The sequence below is a fragment of the Cetorhinus maximus genome, chromosome 24 (assembly GCF_964194155.1).
Source record: "Cetorhinus maximus chromosome 24, sCetMax3.hap1.1, whole genome shotgun sequence".
Taxonomy (NCBI): Eukaryota; Metazoa; Chordata; class Chondrichthyes; order Lamniformes; family Cetorhinidae; genus Cetorhinus; species Cetorhinus maximus.
This window is the reverse complement of record NC_135902.1, coordinates 38,893,812-38,913,143: the sequence shown is the minus strand read 5'-3', so window position 1 is coordinate 38,913,143 and position 19,332 is coordinate 38,893,812. Positions and strand designations below refer to the sequence as shown.

The window sequence follows — 19,332 nt, the reverse complement described above, 5'->3', positions numbered from 1 at the left end:
TATTCTTAAAACTTAAGAGTGAGCCCGCATTTACCACGTCATATGGTAGCTCGTTCCACACTCTCACCACTCTCTGAGTTAAGAAGTTCCCCTTAATGTTCCCCCTAAACCTTTCCCCTTTCACCCTAAAGCCATGTCCTCCCGTGTTTATCTCTCCTAATCTAAGTGAAAAGAGCCTACTCGCATTTACTCTGTCTATACCCCTCATAATTTTGTAAACTTCTATCAAATCTCCCCTTATATTTATATTTATTTATTTATATTTATATTCCAGAATTACTGATTGACTTTAAATTCCACCAGCTTTCATGGTGGGATTTGAACCCATGTCTCCAGAGTATTAGCCTGCATGGGCCTCTGAATTACTAGTCCAGTGGCATTACAACTCCGCCACTATGTCCCCCTGAAAAAATTTTTTAATATTGTGCCCCAGGCCTCATTCCCATCAGGTTAGTGGGCTACAGAGCTCAATAGGTGCCAGCGAAACACGAGTTAGGATAGGTCTGTGGCTGGTATTGTTAGGGCCCACAGGTAAGTGAAGGGGCTGATCGGAAAGGTAGGTAGGTAGCAGTGGCTCGGGAAAGGAGCGGTGCTGATTAGTATCCAGCAGAGCCTACATTCTCTAAATGTGGGGCCATGAGGCCCCAATTAAGGATATTTTAAAAACTTAGTTAATTGGTTGCAGCCTCACAATAAATCCCAGATCTGGGCTTTTGTGGCACATCAGATGAACTGCTGAGCTGGATACATCACCCCCTCAGACTGTAAACATTGTGTCTCAATAAATTGGAGTTTATCTTGTACACAGGAATCCATAAGGAATCATGCCAGTCCCATTCTCTCCCTCATCTTCTATGTCTGTCTGCAGTGATTCAGTTATCAGGTGGGGTGGTAATTGCAGTGTGCAAGGAGATCAACAAAGGGGGCAGAATCTCTTATGATATTGGGTGTTATATATAACATTTCCCATTGTCTCACTTTTCTCATCTCTCTTTCATCATTGGATCTGAACAGAAAAGGTAGGAAACATCAGCCAAAAACAGAGAAAACATTCAGAAACCTGCCAATGAAAAACAACTAAAAACTTATGAAAACGACTGATTCAGACCCCTGTCATAGTAACCTCAGATCCCAGGATCTGCATAGAATGTTCTATGAAGTGCAGTGTTCCTAGAATCCTCAAAGTACTGAGATTCCTTTGCATTTATTTCCAGATCCCAGGCTCCTTTCCAGTACTGCACAATACCAGAGCCATCTCCACTGCTGGTAATCAATTTCCCCGGTAGCTATGACTTGACATGACAATCTACTGTTATAAAAGTGCTAACTCACTGTGACAATGTAATGTGACAACGACTAATTATACGCACGTATATAAAAGGCCAACAACATGTCTGAATAACAGAAAAAGATTTCTGTGTGGGAGTTTCTGACTAATTCTGTATGAATTCCGCTTGCCATTTTGCTGTGGTTTCTTATTAGTCACCAGTTTGGATGAGAGTCAGGATATTGTTAACTACACATCAGGAGCTGGGTGGTACATGTTAAGAGCAGGAGACGGTGGAGACAATGACTGTGCTCGTCATTCTATTATTAAGTGCACAACTGATTGACTAGAAACCTTTGCATAGTTATCTGAATGATTTCCTGACTGCTTGGAAAAAAAAGACAGATTTTTCTCAGTTTGCAAATATATGACGCAGTGCCATAAATTGAAATATGTAATTTTGTCACCCGTGTCTTGTTTTGCCATGGTGAAATGAAGATTGACTTCTTTGGCTTTTCTCACTATGCCCCTTTACCTCACATAAAAGTAACATTTCCCAAATGTCCTTTCACTGACAGCCCCTCTAGAAGGGGGAATGTGGAATTCTAAGTTTGCACGTGCATGGTTGTTTGTGGTTTGCGGATTGGAACCCACGCAGTATAACTGCAGCAGAGTCCACTGCATTGGGCTCAACAGGGCATATAAGAGGATAACAGGGCTGCTTCTTACTGATCTGGCGTTCCAGAGATGAACAGGACTTAGAGGGTGTGCTTCACAGGAAATCCCAGATGTGAAGCCAGTGATTTTGCATCACTATGGGTAGGAAATCAGGCTGCGAACCAACAATTTCCAGCAACATGCTTACTATGAGAGCTGCTCTGTAAATGGGTGTGTCACATTGAGGCACTACTCCTATAATGAGAACATTGAGTGAAAGCCTTAAATATTGCTTAAGTGCTGTGCATTGGAATTCTAATGTGGTGCACCACAGAGTGGTAGCATGTGAATTAATCACTGTAAAATTAAGCCTTTGGTGAACCAGGAACTAATGTAGGTCAGCAGGCACATAGTGTGTGTGTGTGTGGGTTAGGATAAGGGCAGCACAGTTTTGGATGAGCTCAGGTTAATCAGGGTGGAGGTTGGGAGGCCTGCCAGGAAAGCTTTGAAATAGCTGAATCTTGAGGCAAAAAAGCATGGATGTGCTTTCAGCAGCTGTGGATTGGGGAGAGACAGGCGATGCTGTGGACATGGGGATAGGTGTTTTCATGATGGAGAGGATATTGGGTCAGAAGCTCAGCTCTGTCAAATAGGGTGATGGGGTTGTGAACAGTGGCGAGGAAAGAGAATTTGTGGTGGAGACCAAAGGCAATGCCTTTAGTCTTATCGATGTTTAACTGGAGTAAATTACAACTTATCTAAGACCAGATATCAGATAAGCAACCCGAGGACACAAAGGTAGTGGAGGGGCTGAGGAAGGTAGTGGTGTCGTAGAAGTTGGTCGGTCTCAAACTTAGTGACCACGAAGTCCATGAGCTCCTCACATTTATTTTTGGAGGTGAGGCCGGAGGGAGCAGGGAAAGTGAGTATTTGATAGGAGAACAACTGGCGTTAATTTTACATCTCAGATTAATCCTGCACTATTGCAAACTTTTGGCTGAGGAGAATTTATATGAAAGGAGACGATAAAGAAGGACAGGAAGCTAGTGAACTCAGAGGAGAGAGGGCAAAGTGTGTTAAGATGGTGGTGGAAATCATCAAGGATGAGAAGATGCTAGGTCTAAAGACTAAAGAAGTAATAGAATGATGATATCTCAGTGAGAAACTCACAGTGGTTCTTGGGTGATCAGCAGAAAACAAGAATTTTAAAGGAGAAATGAGAAGAGTGGCGTGAGGCAGTGGGGGGTGGGGGGATGCTCAATAGAGAAGAAGGTGCCAGAGAAATGAAGGGACAGACTAAGATTTAGCAATAAGGGTCAAATCACCATCGCAAAGCCTTTGGGTGAAGTAAATGGTAGAAGGTGTAACAATCCTGGAAGACAAGGAAGCTCAAAAGTGAACAGCCATTCTGGAAGAAGATGCAGAGAATGGCATAGATTATTGATCCATTAACAGAGTCCACGGGATCAGAAATGGGAGGGGTAAGTCCGATGGAAAGGAAGTTAGTGAGACTAGCCCTCAGCAGGTATGCTGGGTGGGATAACTGGCAAGTGTGAAGGATAGGACAGTTGGAGTTGTTCATAAGAAGGCGTCCATGAGTCCATCTCTGACGGCCACTTTGGAGAATGGCAAGAGAAGCTCAGAGGTAAGCTGTGGGTTTATTTGAGGGACTCAAGCCTCTGGCAGCAGCAGGGAAATAGGGGAAGATGGAGGAATGGTGAAGGTTTAGGCTGGACATGTTTGGGGATGGAGGGCAGGTAGTGGGCAAAGTACCATAGAGGGGAGAAATGAAATGGTGCATAATTAGGTAACAGGAGAAGGAGGAGACAGGACAGAAAGACCTGAAAAGGGAAAGAAAAGAGGAAAAAGGAGGTAAGAGTAATGGGCTGTGGTGCGTAGTTCTATGGCTACCTCCTAAGCTAAGAACCATCTCAGGAAGTAGCTCACCAAGTCTTCTCAATCAAAGGCACAACTGGTAAATAGAAACAGTGGCCATGTTAGCTTCATTTTCATTAATATCTTTATCTGCTAGCTTGTTTGATTTTCATTAATGATATTACCTTTGGTATACGCAATATAAATCATTGCCTAAGAGACCATTAACATTTTACAGTTATTGGTCTGGATTTTGTGGTAGAAATGATGATGAAACTGTCAGCATTCACTGTCATTACTTCTTCAAAAATGACAGCAACTTCTGGAGTCTGCACATATGCAGTTAAACATGGAAATTCAGATATTACTATCAGTGATTCCATGCATCCCTATAGCGTAGGATGTTGAAGATCTCCTAGCCTGCCAACTTCCACTCGTATGCTATTGGTCTGGCTGTGACCACATGTAAACCTCCATGTAAACACCAAGTTCTCTCCACCTGATGTGTTCTTTTTGTTTTGCCTCCTTTATTAATTTACCATCTAACTTGTTGGTAACCACTAGAGCTTCTCTAACATAAGGGCTCCTACTTCTTGTGTCACTCCTCACTTGTTCTTTAGTCCTTGCTCTTGTTAAAATTCATCCCCTACTAGATCTCCTGTCCCTATCAGGACTACTACTATGCAACCTGTCCCTCCTGCAACTAGACTTCCTTTCACAAGTTCTTGATCTTTTCCCTAGGCTGTGATGACCAGAAGGCCCACTGTCTGAACTTACACTACGTTTCGTGCCTTTCCACATTTTTCCTTCCTTCTGCCAATCCATAGATCTGATATTCTGCCCCTTGACTTGTACATTCAGCCAGTTTTTGTATTTCCCTGTGGCCTTTCCTGCCCTTCCTACTATGGTGGCTTCCCTCCACTCTCTAGCCCCTTCTGGCACATGTGCCACCCTAGTTCCAATTTTCAGTAGTCGATCTTTTTGATAAATGGCCCTATCCTGATCTTCCCTACCATTTGGTCTGCCTCTCAGTTAGCCTGTTATCTGTCACAATCAATTGTTCGTACAGGTCCGGCATGTGTGCGCGAAATGCCTGGTGCATCTTCAGTATCCATCCTCTGTTCAGGCTCTGTCCATGCGTAATCAATGCCAGTAAACCGCATGGTATGTACTCTAACTGTTTGGTTATCATGTTGCAAGATTACCGTTTTGCCATCAATGCCTACAACTTTTGCTGGGCCTCTTCATTCTTTCTGCCCTTCTTTTTTAAAATGCCCCACGTTCCCGGGCTTGAAATTCATCTCTGACGGCCTGATTCGATACCTCAAAGCACTCCTGATATTTTTTCTGAAAACACCACCTTAATAAATGCTCTCCTCCCTGCATGCATGGCATTCAAATGTTCTACAAAAATTGAACTAATGGTCGTCCCCTCCAAAGTCGGGGGATGACCCCACATAATTGAAAGTATCTTCAGATTCCTGCCTTTAACTAATTGATAGGGATTGTAGCCCCCAACAATTATGAGCATGTTTTTTTTTGCATGTACTGCGTACGCTAGAGCAGTTGTCAATTTACAATTCAGTTGGTCAACTAAAGTTTTTTGGAGCATTTCGTCAATCATGGCGTGATTCCTTTCAGCATATCTCATTGCTAAAAGGACCTGCTGCTGCTGTGTGCATTGCTACAATATTCAAAATTTCGCACATACTCCTGGGTTCATCACCGGCCAATTCTCCTCCATTGCCCGTTAAGAATTTAGCTGGTGCTCCCAGTCACATTCCTATCCATCTTTCCATTATTTTATCGATAATTACTTTTTTGTCCTTACTAAAAATTACCGTTGATAGACTAAATCTAGTTGCTACATCTACAAAATGTAGAAGAAAAATATTTTTTTCTTTAACCCATACTTTGAGGTCCAGTGCTATGGTTTCATTAAAGTCTCTTGCCAATGGAAGACTTACTACTGGTCATAATGGCATTCTCCAGTACTATTTACAAATATCACATTTTTCACTAATATCCTCGACGTCTGGTGTATTCCTCATCCAGTACTCCTGCATCCTTTAACAGAATCTTCAACCTATGGCCAGGGGGATGTGCAAATTGTCAATGTAATTTGGTAATAATTTTCTTCTTTTCTTTTAAATCCCTATCCTCAGATGCCATTAATACCTCTAACATTCTGTCCACAGATGATAAGCCTTAAAGGAATACAATAATGCCCCAACTGTGTAAATGCAAAGCTACAGACCTCCCAAAGACAATTGCTTTATTATGCTCCATGTCCAACTTCATTTGGGCCTTTTTCATTGAAGGCTTACTTAACAGTAAAGGTATTTCATTCAATACGTCACTAGTGCTGATAAAGTGATTCACCCCTCCCATTTTACATGGAATTATTATTCTTTTTAGGGATTTCAACATATTACCATCACCAAACCTGAAACAAGTAGAACTGTCATATTCTTTGACTTTACTTCAGTCTTCCTTACTTAAAAGAATCTACGTAACATTTTAACCTGTCCACTATACATACTGTGAAAGTACACCCACTATCTAGAACTACGCAATAGAACAAATCTGCAACTAAGTTACTTATTACCAGACTGAAACTTCTGGTGATCAAAACGATTCCTTCTGATTGGTCAGGGTCATCCTTGCTGCCTTCCATGTTATGTGTTGTCTCAAAAATCCTGTTTTTCAATTTTGGGCAATCCAATGCATAATGATATTTAGAGTCTCATTTGAAGCGCCTGTTGACCAACCCTTAGTTATTCCTGGGGTTCACATTCCTTCCTTAATTGCCCAACTCCTGCCGCCTGTTATAGCTCCCAAAAGGCTCACTGTCCTCATACTTTTGGTTTGTAATTCCTCTTTCACACAGATGTTTGGCCCCTATATTTGAAATTCGGTCTTGAAATGCTGATAGCACTGTATCCTCCATCTTTGGTGTCACTGCTGAAGAGCTCACTTGCATCATAAAAGCGGCCAGGAATGAATGCTTTCCCAGAAGTTTTCTTTAAGGCTTCAAACATTTGATCCATAAGCATTTCTTTCTCTTTGAATCTAACCCCAGTTAAAACCAAGAGCCTATCCAGGTTTGATGCCCTCGCACAGTCCAATAATTTAAAGGCGAGGACTGATTCAGGAATTTCCAAGTGGATTTGCTGCAATCTCATACATAGTCAGTCAAACTCCATGATGTATTCTTCTTTGAAAGAATCATCCATTTTTCTGAATTTATAAAAGTCCAACCAAGCCTCCCAGGCATCAAATAAGTCATCTTTAATATAAATTTTATCCACGAGTTTTAAGAGGGTGTCCAAACCTTCATCATTGTTCAGTTCCTGAGTGTTTAGTTCAGAGAACACTTTGCAGTGGACCTTGCTCCTAGTAGGAAGCGAAAGTGCTAGAGATATTCAAAACAAAAATAAAAATACCTGGAAAAACTCTGCAGGTCTGACAGCAGCTGCTGAGAGAACTGTTCTGTTGAAGAGTCATAAGGACTCGAAACGTTAACTGTGTTCCTCTCCGCAGGTGCTGTCAGACCTGCTGAGTTTTTCCAGGTATTTTTATTTTTGTTTTGGATTTCCAGCATCCGCAGTTTTTTGCTTTTATGCTAGAGATATTCCTTGCTTTCAGAGACATAGCCCATGTCCATGCCTTGACTTCATTTTTCAATTGATCATAAGGTTCCATGTCACAAAACAGTGGTGGAAAATCATACCCTGCCGCCTTATACCTGGTTTCAGTCATCTTTCTTTAAAGAGTCTCTAATTACAGTCTTCTCTCAAAGAAAATTAATTCCAATTTTAACCTTCTGTCTGGAAGTAAATCTCAGTCTCCAATCTTCACTTTCAGGCAACCATTCTCTGCTACCAATGTCAGAGAAACTCACAAGCCTGGTTGTGATGAAGACTCTGAGACTAGGATGCTTTTGGTAGAGACTGTTTATTGCAGAGCTTACTTCACCACTCTAACACAATCCCCGTCAGTGCTGGCTGACTCTTATTTATATACACAAACTAACTATCACTACCCAACACCTGTTAACTTTATTACCTTAAACTATTAGGTATTTAATATCCATCAATAGAACCTATTAGATATGAACAGCTAAATTTGCTGATGACACCAAGATAGGTAGGAAAGAAAGTTGTCAAGAGGAGGTAGAGAGTCTGCAAAGGGATACAGACAGGTTAAGTGAGTGGGCAAAATTTTGGTGGATGGAGTATAATGTGAGTAAATGTGACTTGTTTACTTTGGCAGGAAGAATAGAAAAGCAGTATACTATTTAAATGGAGAAGGATTGCAAAACTCACTGGTAACAGAGAGATCTAGGTGTTCTGGTACATGAATCACATAAAGTTAGTGTGCAGGTACAGCAAGTGATTAGGAAGGCAAATGGAATGTGGCACTGTGGACAGTTCTGCTTATTGCAATTCTTATTGAAGGTGATCTTTGTTTTAAATGTTGCACAACAGTGCCCTACACTATCCCAAAATAATCTTGCAGTCTAGCTCCAAGGAGCTACAAGAACACAGACCAGGATAAACCAAAACCACTCAGTTGGGGTTAAGTGAAATTATTTATTTGTGGAGAATGTTGCATTGTATCTGGTCTACCTTGTCTCAGCCCCAGGAATACTTTGCTTTCAGTAGACATCAACATGTCATGAACAGTAATGAGAATGCATTACAAAGTGCAATTTAGAAATAGAATAGAAAACCAAAGAAATCCCAGTATATGCCATCAGGCAGATATTTGTGTACCTAAGGTGAATGAATACTAGCACTTTGAAATCAGAATTCATATCACAAACTGATGTGACAGGGCTGAACTAATTTCCATTTCATTCAACTGCATCAACTCCTAACAACTGATGACTATAATAATGTTACGTATATCTTGTCTGATTGACACAAACAAATCTCCACTCCGAGCTTCAGTTTTTAACATACAACTTTCCAAACAAGGTTTTAGACATTTCTCGGGACTATCCACATTCCTCAGTTGAAAGAGTCAGTAAGTAGCCATCTTCTCAGCATCCTGTCAATATCCCACCAGAGCTGGCAGCATACAAGAAGAATTAACCTGGGCAAGGAACCTTCCCTTTGTTTTCCCCTCAGGAAATGGCAAACTGACAAACCACAGGTGTGAGCACAAAGTCTGCCACTTACAAGACAACACATTGGTATACTATGTTGTTTAGTAGTTAAGTTACAATTTTAATAATTAACTAACTCAATAGAACAACACATTTGCTTATGTAAAAAAAAAATGTTTTCTTTTGGCAGGAGCAGCAGTTGATTGCAAACATAGGTACTTAGTAACAAACAGATGAGCATCAAAAAAAATCTTACTTGAATGACAGCCAAGCTAAGAATCGCAAACCTTCATGTTTTGCAGAATCACTGATTACTTACTAGCTATCTTGCTAATATTAAAAATTGCACAAAGTATTCCACTTACGGTAAAAAGATCTTCACAGTGTCTGGATATTCCTGGCAAGGTACTCTACAACAGAACAAATGGTTCCTCCAAAGTCAAGAGACACAACCACAGAAGAGAATTATAGAGCTGGAGAGAGAATAAAACAAGGAAGTAACTGTTTTCAGGAAATAAATGAAAATAATTGACCTGCTTTAGATTAACTCTTCAAGGACCTACACTATAACAAGACTTTGGAAAGACTCACCTTTTCCCCTTTGCTTTTCAAAGCAGGTAATTAGATCCTATCAGATGTTGTGGAAAACTGAAGTTATCTGTGTTTTTGTAATGTATTGGAAAAAAATGTAAATTATTAAGGCTGAGAAATGGTATGTTACAAATGGTACAATATTGGTATGTCCAAAATTGTGCATTTTTATCAGACTAACCCTGGAGGGATTTTACTGTTGGCCATGCTATTGACACCAGGTTGGAGCAGGAGTTGGACATGGTCTATTTAAACAAGTCCCAGGAGTTAAAATTGCCCTCAATTGTTGGCAAGTTGGGGTGAGCCTGATACCTGTCCTGTTACCACACCAATATTGTCCCTTATGCCCAGTTAAAATTAAGATTTATGAGTCTGCAAAACATCTGCTTCATCCTAATCACTGCTTAATAACCCAATGAATGGCTTAATTGGGAAAACAATTTTTAAAAATTAATTTGCGGGATGTGGACATTGCTGACTAGGCCAGCATTTATTGACCTTGCCCTAATTGTCCTTGAGAAAGAAGGGATGGGCAATGAGGTGGTGACAGCTGCCTGAAACATGTCTGTCAAAATAGTTTTGGGTGCAAGCATGATGTGTAAGTGTCATACTGCCGATAATTTAACCCTTCTTCAAGTGAAGGGGGATTAAAATCATAAAATTTTACAGAACATAAGATTACTATTTGATATTTCATGCTGGTTTCTGAAAGCCATCCACAGACCCATTCCCCAGACATTTCCCCATATCCCTTAAATTTTTCATTTTGAAATATTTATCCATTTCCCCTTTCAAAGCTAATGCAGATTCTACACCCTCTGTCTTAGGGAAGGCGTTCCAGATTCTAACAATCACCTGCTTAAAAAAAAAATCCCCAAATCTCTCCCTTCATTCTTTGTCTGATGATATTAAATTTTGCACTTTAGTTCCTGAAGATCAGTGAACACTGGTGTTATTGAGTGTGAGAATTGATTCCATGACTTCTGATCCTAATCATGCAGTGTCTACTGACTTTTTTTAATAGATTTCAGCCATTGTGGAAAAAATCATTGCACACACAGAATAATATAATCAATTCTGAAGATCTCTCAAACACTTCCTTCAGTCAAGAAATTCCCTTCAGTCAAATATTTCAACCATTTATGCATACGGTGTGTATCAATCAATTTCACATTGCCACTACAGTTTGAAATATGATGACGGCAATACCTACGTATTATAGATGCATACACATGATTTTGACTAGGCTAACACAGCAGTAACTGCGCACACATTCACACATTGACTCTACTGTATGAAGGTACATTAGATACCTACCACACACAGAAGCACAAACTTACGCTTCATGATTATAATGACAATTAAAAAAAAACACTTACTGGAACAAAACAAGATCAGACACAAATTATTGTAACACCAGAAGCCAAAGCCCTGTTAAATCCTCTTTCAGAACCAACACAACATGTGCATTTGTGACAAATTGCAGAGGGAGAAAAGAAACTGACTGTGCAGCCAAAACAATAGATTCCATTTTTAAAGCCTTTGTCAAATGCAAGTATTTTCATATCTGTCTTAATTCAAACCACTTAAGATTCAGATACACAAAAATACACCTTATTTTTACCTTTTAAATAGTAATCCTCCTTACCAAACTCAATCATGCAGAATAATGCCAGAATTCAAAGCCTCCTATGAGCCCGGCTGAGAAACTAAAGCACCCACACAGTGCTGTCAACCTATTTGTTGTTTTTAAGTCAGGCTCTTGTAACTGTATCGTGGACTAGACTATGTATGAGATTACCTATACTGACTGAACTTTTATTCACCTTTTAACCACGAGCTGTGGCATAAATGGTTGAAATACTGTATTTTTTAAATGAGGAGAACTAACAAGGATTTGCCTTGTTCTGTTTGAAATATGTGCGTTGATAAAATCATTTTGTCTTGCCATTGAAATGTAATCTAAGACGATCGATGTCCAAAATGCAGTATGAGTATTCTTTTTTTTCATCATTATAAACTGGGGGATGGAATTTCCATGGAGGTTTTCTTGGTCTTGCACCATAACCCTTTTGGAAGATTGGGGGAAGCCTTAAAGAAATGGGGTAATCAGATGTTCCTTAAGGGTGTCTCCTGATCTTCCACCTAAATTAGGGAATCCCCATGGAACCTCTTTCCTCTAGATTTTAAAAATCATCCCCGATCAGTTTTTACTGATTTTCACTATCTTGTAACTCATGGAATTTCCTGAAACCTGGCAATCTTTGATAACCTCGTGAGATTTAATTCCATGCAAATCTGCTATTTCCTGCTACCCAATCCTGGGAGTGATGACTTACACTGGGATATGAGTCTAACTCATGTGGGTAAACCTTTCATAAGGGCTGGCATAGTTGATCTCTGAAATAACACAATAACTTGTGTTCATATAGTACCTTTAATTAGAAAAACATCCCAAAGCACATCGCAGAGGCATAATCACCTGAAAATGGATGGCAAGACAAAGAGTGACCTTAAGCGAGAAGAGGGTGGTAGAGATGTTTAGCATAGGGAGTCTAAATCAAGGAGTGTGGACTGGTTGTCAATGGAGGGATGAGGTTGAGGGGAGCACAAGAGGCTAGTGTCAGTGAAATGGAGAGGTGAGTTTTAATTTTAATTTTAAAAAATAAAATTTCCCAGTATTTTAAATAAGGTCTTTTAGGCAGTTTATGCAATCTTGAGTGTCTTTGCCCCAGTTGAAGGTTATTAAAGTCTCAACCTCATTGTTGAACTGTAAACTAATGTTATGCCAGGGTACTGATGCCATGTTGGAAATGGTGGGGGAAAAAAACAATTTAATAATTAAAGTAACAGCCAAAATAAGCTTTGTTCCCCCACAACTGTTTGGTGATATTGAGGACTTGGATTGAAATGTGACAGTCAATGATAGTGAGATGAATGATTTGACATCCACAGCAAAAGTTCCATTTTATAAGACAACAACTTCAAGTATGTTTAACAAAATTTGATCTTCTTCCACGACAGCAAGGATTATCAGATTGAGATCTGTGAGTCCCAGGAGGCTTGCAAAGGAGTCTACAAGGCCATCCATTTACTATGGCTTTTCTTTCCTGTTTACTTACTGGCACCTTATTTCTGTTACTCAAAGTCTATTCAAACCCCTATCTGAGTGAAATGAAACAAATAAGAATGATAACATTAGGGTAGCTGGCAAGTGCACCAGATGTTATTTCATAGGGTTCCCAGGACTGTGCCAATGTTTACAGGAGGTTCCCAAACAGAGAAGGTATCATTTTGTTATCAAAAAAGAAAGAATGACTCCAGAGAAATCCTACTTAAATTGCAATAATCACCACCTCTCAAAAAATAGTCAATTCTGTTTACCATGTTTTTATATTATATTTAAGTTATCATGGAAACCAACTTTATTCACATAACGAATTTCCTGCTGCCTATTTTTGCCTGTCAAAGTGCACAAAACTTAAAGCATTATTACATTAAGTTAACATAAGACAATAAACAGGAGCAGGATTAAGCCATATAGCCCTTCGAGCCTGCTCTGCCATTGAGTAAGATCATGGTTGATCGTCTACCTCAAAACCGCCTTCCTGCATTATCCCCATGTCTCTCGATTCCCTTGGTATCCAAAAATTTATCTATCTCTGTTTTGATGAGCCTGCCTACAGCTCTCTGAAGTAAGGAATTCCATAGATTCACCATTCTTCATGTGAAGAAATTTCTCCTCATCTCAGCCCTAAATGACCAACCCCTCATTCTGAGACTCTCATCCAGTGGAAACCTCCTCCCAGCATCTACCTCATCAAGCCCCTTAAGAATGTTATGTTTTTCAATCAGATCACCTCTCATCCTGCTAAACTCTTGGAAATATAGGTCTGATCTACTCAATCTTTCTTTGGAGGACTATCCTCTCATCCCAGGAATCTGCCTAGTAAACCTACTTTGCACTCCCTCTAAGGGAAGTATATTCTCCCCTAGGATAGGAGACCAAAATTGGAAACCCTACTCCAAGTATGGTCCCACCAAAGCCATGTGCAATTAGAGTAAGACTTTTTTACTTGTAGTTCCGATCTCTTTGTAATAAAGGCCAACATGCTATTTGCCTTCCTAATTGTTTGCTGTAGTTTGCATGCCAAACTTCTGTGATTCATGTGTGTACCAGCATTTCCCAATTTCCTACCAAAGTGGATAACTTCACCCTCCACATTATATTCCATCTGTCACCTTCTTGCCCACTCACCTAACCTGTTAAAATCTTTTTGTATCCTCCTTATTGCATAAATTGATTTGTATCTTCAGTAAAATTGAACACATTACACTCAGTCCGCCCACCTAAGTCATTGATATTTATTGTAAATAGCTGAGGCCAAAACACTTTTGAAACCCCACTTCTTTCCTCGAGAGATAAGGGGAATTAAGGACAGATACATTCCAATGTAGTATACACCTCCAGTTAAAAAGTATCACTGGTACAGATATGATATCCAAATGGCTTCACCCTGCGCTGCAGATCCTTTGTGATTTTTTTTGCTGACAAGTGCATAAAAGAAAACAGGTAAGCCTTTCATGTGCTATGGAAGTGACAAAAAAAGTAATTATTTTTGAATTTTCTTTCAGTTACAGTGAATAGAATTCATAATTAGTCATATTAAATGATCGAAAATGGCTCAAAGGAAACCGAACAAACACAAATTGATTTTCTGAAGATGATTGCTCTCTGTAAATTATTTTGTCCTGGTCTCAAACTTGTTAAACAGAGGGATTTATTTCTCACATAATGAGAAATAGGACTGGGAGAAAAACTCTGTTAATGATTTTTCTGTTGTCTGGAACAAATGCAGCAATTTGCAGACGTATCTGTTCCTTTTAGAGTATGAAATTTGATAGTTCTGCAAAATGCCACATTTTCTCCAAGACTCTTATGGGCTCCAATACTCACTAGATGTTAGACAATGGTGATGCTTTTAACTCTGTGTAAAGTTTCCAGATTGAAGCCATTCAGCTTCATTGTCAGGTTAAATCAGGAATTACTATGATATCAAAGTACAGGACAGTATTTATATATAGGACTGTGGTTTATGTTCCTTAATGGTGCATTTGTGTTTCCAGGGTTGAAGAGGCCTAAATAGTGCTACAAATGCCACTGAATATCTAGAATTGAGATGAATAGATGGTAATTTGAATGGGAATTCAGCACACACTACTGATTTGGCTAACTGAAATTCTGAATTGAGAATGGAACTGTATTGAGTGATGCAATGCAAATAAGATGTTTTGTTCTTCTTGGAGTAATTAAGCTTTCAAACTAAAACGACCGTGGTACTCTGATAACTTTACAAATAAAGAAACTAAGTAATGTGGTACTGACCAATACAGACCAGGCAACTATAATTCAATCCCTAATCAGTGCTGCATTTGCTGATCTCAGAAAGAGTAGCAGAGAGGGTGGTTTTAATTGGACTCAGTAACTTAAGCTTTGAAAAGGAAGATTCAATTTAGGGTTCCTTTTTTGCCTGTTAATTAGTGGACCTGCTGACAGTACATACATGGTGGCAAAGTAAGTAAGGTCAAAAAGCGTAAGCAGGTTGGCAAGAAAATTAAAGATGGGTCTTTGAAAGTACTGTCAGAGTGCGGCAATGCAAAAATGCAATGAGTTAAATGAAAAGTTTTAAGGCAATTATTTTGTTTTTGTGTTATCCAAATAGACAACTCGTTGACTGCTTCTTTCCCCTGCTGTAGCATGCTGTTAAAGTCTGCTGCAGCAAATTTATGCCTTCATAGTGATGTGACTCCCCAGAGGCGGTTGGGGAATCTGCCTCACACATGTAAATGACCCCAGGGCTGGAAATACGGCATAGGTCAGTGAGGCATCACTAGGATGGGCAGAATTCCTGCTCTGCCAGGAATGCAGTCTAATTAAGGTGGGGGCAGCCTATTTACACATCAAAAAATGGTCAACTGGGAGAGGTACTGAAGGGTAGCTGGAACCCATACCATTGCATTAGCTCATGTCTTCAAGAGAAGAGAAGATCAGAAAGAAAATTGGAAAATTATTTTGATTTCTGATCCATAGGAATCAAATATTTGTAGTTTTTAAAAAGCAAGGTAGTTTTGTAAGGCCATCTGCAGTCTACCCCAGTGAAAGTCAGCAGCCTTCCACTAGCCATGCTGCAACCACTGAGGTAGCACTGTGTGGGAGCACTAGGATAGGCAAAGGCACCATCAATACAGGCACTAAGGAAATGCACAAGGTGAGTAGTTTTGTATGTATTACTGAAAGTGTTTCAGAAACTGTAATTGATCGCATTTATTTCAGGATTTTCGCCAAAAGAACAAGGTATGGGACACAGTACATGGCAGATGGATTGAAAGAATGTTTGGTCGGAGGGGGGATGTTGGAGCTGGGGCTGGGGCTGGGGGTGGTGGGGGGGTGGGGGTGGGGGTGGTGGGGGGGTGGGGGTGGGGGTGGTGGTGGGGGGGTGGGGGGGTGGTGGGGGATGGGGCGTGTGGTGGTGGGTTGGGGCCAGGGGATTGGGGGGAGTCAGAATTGTGGAACAACTGTGATGTTGGGATAAGTCTCAGTATCTGCCCATGGGTGACCTGTCCGGACCAAAGGATACCCAGATGCTTCCTCCCTGCTTCCTCTTTATTCTTGTCCCGAGATGTCCTCTGAAAGCTTGGTGGCAAGGGCTGTGCCCTCGTGATAGCTCGGTTGTGGAGGAGAAAACAGACCACCATGACCTTTCATTTATGGTATGGTGAACACTGGAGGATGTCCCCTGGGCAGCCCAGACAACAGAACTATTGCTTCAGGACACTGATGGTCTGTTCCCGATGCTCCTTTTTGCCGCATGACTCTCATTATAGGTGCACAGTCCCCACGTGGTCAGGAGGTCCAGGTGAATCATTAGCCAGGTCTAAAGGGGGTAGCTTCCATCACCCAGTAGCCAACCTCTGGTTCTTTCTAGTGGCCCAAAGGTAGTGGATATGGCTGACTGCCGCAGGATGAAAGCATTGTGTCTGCTGCCAGGATAGCAAGCATTCACCAAGAGGACCTTGTGGTCATGGTTGGACGCCAACTGGACATTAATAGGGTGGTTTCCCCTTGTGGCTACGGAACACCCCTCTGTCAACATGGGGCCTGCAGAGACACATGAGTGCAGTCAACTGCACTCTGCACCATTTGGAATCACGCCAGCCTGGCAAAGCCACGTGCTCTCTCCTCCTGCTTCTCTCTGGTCAGCGAGGATAGAGGTCCTTTCTCCTTCTGACCAGGGCCTCTGTCACTTCCCTGATGCAATGCTGGATGCTGAACTGTGAGATGTTGCTAATACTGGTTGCTTCCAGCGGGAAGGATCTGCTGGTGTAGAAATTTCGGACAGCGGGGAGCTTGACAGCCACTGGCAGTGCCATCCTAGCCCAGATCGGCTTGGAGCAGGTGGCACAGTTCAGTGATCACCCCCTCTTTGAAACACAGGCACCTCACACACTGCTCCTGGCTGAAGTGGGAGTCGGAGAAGTGCTTCTTAAAGACCCTTAGTAAGTAGAACCATCTATTGAGACCCCTCCTCCTCTTTCTCCCTCTGGGCACTATTTCCCCTCTGTTGACTGTGCTGCATTTCTACACCATGCTGCAGCCCAAGTGGGAGTACAACTACAGCCCAGATTTCTGAAGCAGGCTCTCTCCTGACAGGCTTCCCAACTCCTCTAACCTCCTTGTCAGGATCCAGCATCACTCGCTTGAAAAGCATAAAAATGAGCAAAATTCCTCCAATAATAGAACACAGTCCTACCACTAACTTTATGCCAGTAAAAGCAAGTCAAAAGCACCTCGCCTGGCAGGTAGATGGTTAACTCTTTAAGTAACTTTAGCAGAGGGGGGAGAGGGGGGGTCCCTTGTGCAGCTGAACATATGTTCAGAAGAAGGCACTAACAGGACCTATAAACCCAAAGTGGCAGATTGTGTGCCAAGTCAGTTCTAGGCGTTGTTTGACCTCACAAACTGCCCATTCTGCATACTTCTAGTGCACACACAGCATGCCTGCTCTTGTGTCCTGTCAGTGGAGGGGTGTATTAGTTCATATTATTTGTCTTCAAACAGAAGAAGCAAAATGCAATCTAAAATGAATCCACTGGTGAGTCACTCTGCCAATGGTTTGAAAACAACTGAGCAACTGTATTTTCTGCAGTCACTAAAGCTTCTCAGAATTACAACAATTCCATTGCTTTAAAATTGAAATAACCTTCAGATCATCTCCCCTGACAAGATAATATGGTACTTCAATCAAGTTGGTTACTCCGTGAAGGAATTTTATAATTAACTTACAATTATTCTTCATGCAAAACATCACTTGCATACAGCCAAGCTTCTAAATTTTTAAACCTTGTTCAAGTCAGTAATAGTGTCTCAAAATTCAATTTATTTGATGAGGTGAAAGTCTCTAAGACATGAAGCGTCCAAACAATTAATAATTGGCTTGCGTATTTCTTTTGATTCTGGAGATTGATTATATTCTCATCTCACACAAAACATTTATTAGAAAAATGTTGATTGTTAGCTCTTTCATAATTTCTCATTTCTTAATTCACTTAATAACACAAGATATTGGCCCAGATTTTATGTCAGTAATGACGGGGAAACCGTGAGTGTTTGCGGTCATTATTCCATTGAAGTGGAAAGCAGCTTCTGGAGTTTGGACGTGCGCAGAATAATTTGGGAACGCAGGAGTTGCTGTCAGTGAGTCCATGCTTCTCTAAAGCATGCGCTGTTGAGGTCTCACTCCCAGAATGCAATCAACTAGAAATCATTAGACTGATGAGAACTTCTGTTCTTATCCTCAGAGTGTGGAGTTTACTGCCCCCCACATCACCCCTGACAATGAGTTTGGAGGTGGAGGGCATTTAATTGGGTGGGAGGGTTCAGGATAGAGTTAAAAACAAAAAACCACTGTGGATGCTGGAAATCCAAAACAAAAACAGAATTACCTGGAAAAACTCAGCAGGTCTGGCAGCATCGGCAGAGAAGAAAAGAGTTGACGTTTCGAGTCCTCATGACCCTTCAGCAGAACTGAGTAAATTTAGGACAGGGGTGAAATATAAGCTGGTTTAAGGTGTGTGTGTGTGGGGGGGGGAGGGGGGGGTGAGGAGGAGAAGTTGGTTGGGGGGGTTGGTTGTAGGGACAAGCAAGCAGTGATAGAAGCAGATAATCAAAAGATGTCACAGACGAAGGAACAAAGACGTGTAAAAGGTGGTGATATTATCTAAGAGAATGTGCTAATTAAGAATGGATGGCAGGACACTCAAGGTACAGCTCTAGTGGGGGTGGGGTGGAAAGACTGACAGGGCATTACAGTTATAGATTTAAAAATAATGGAAATAGGTGGGAAAAGAAAAATCTATATAAATTATTGGAAAAAACAAAAGGGAGGGGGAAGAAACAGAAAGGGGGTGGGGATGGGGGAGGGAGTTCAAGATCTAAAGTTGTTGAATTCAATATTCAGTCCGGAAGGCTGTAAAGTGCCTAGTTGGAAGATGAGGTGCTGTTCCTCCAGTTTGCGTTGGGCTTCACTGGAACAATGCAACAAGCCAAGGACAGACATGTGGGCAAGAGAGCAGGGTGGAGTGTTAAAATGGCAAGCGACAGGGAGGTTTGGGTCTTTCTTGCGGACAGACCGCAGGTGTTCTGCAAAGCAGTCGCCCAGTTTGCGTTTGGTCTCTCCAATGTAGAGGAGGTATATTTCACCCCTCTCCTAACTTTACTCAGTTCTGCTGAAGGGTCATGAGGACTTGAAACGTCAACTCTTTTCTTCTC

General features: G+C 41.1%; 1 protein-coding gene across 4 annotated transcripts in view; it reads right to left on the bottom strand.

The window, feature by feature from the left end:
• card14 (caspase recruitment domain family, member 14) overlaps positions 1-19,332 on the bottom strand; it is a 107,457-nt gene that overhangs the window by 58,322 nt on the left and 29,803 nt on the right. For all 4 annotated transcript variants that reach the window (XM_078571058.1, XM_078571056.1, XM_078571060.1 and 1 more), the window contains one exon: positions 9,278-9,385. The gene's annotated coding sequence lies outside the window, so the exon portion shown is untranslated. The remainder of the gene's footprint in view (positions 1-9,277; positions 9,386-19,332) is intronic.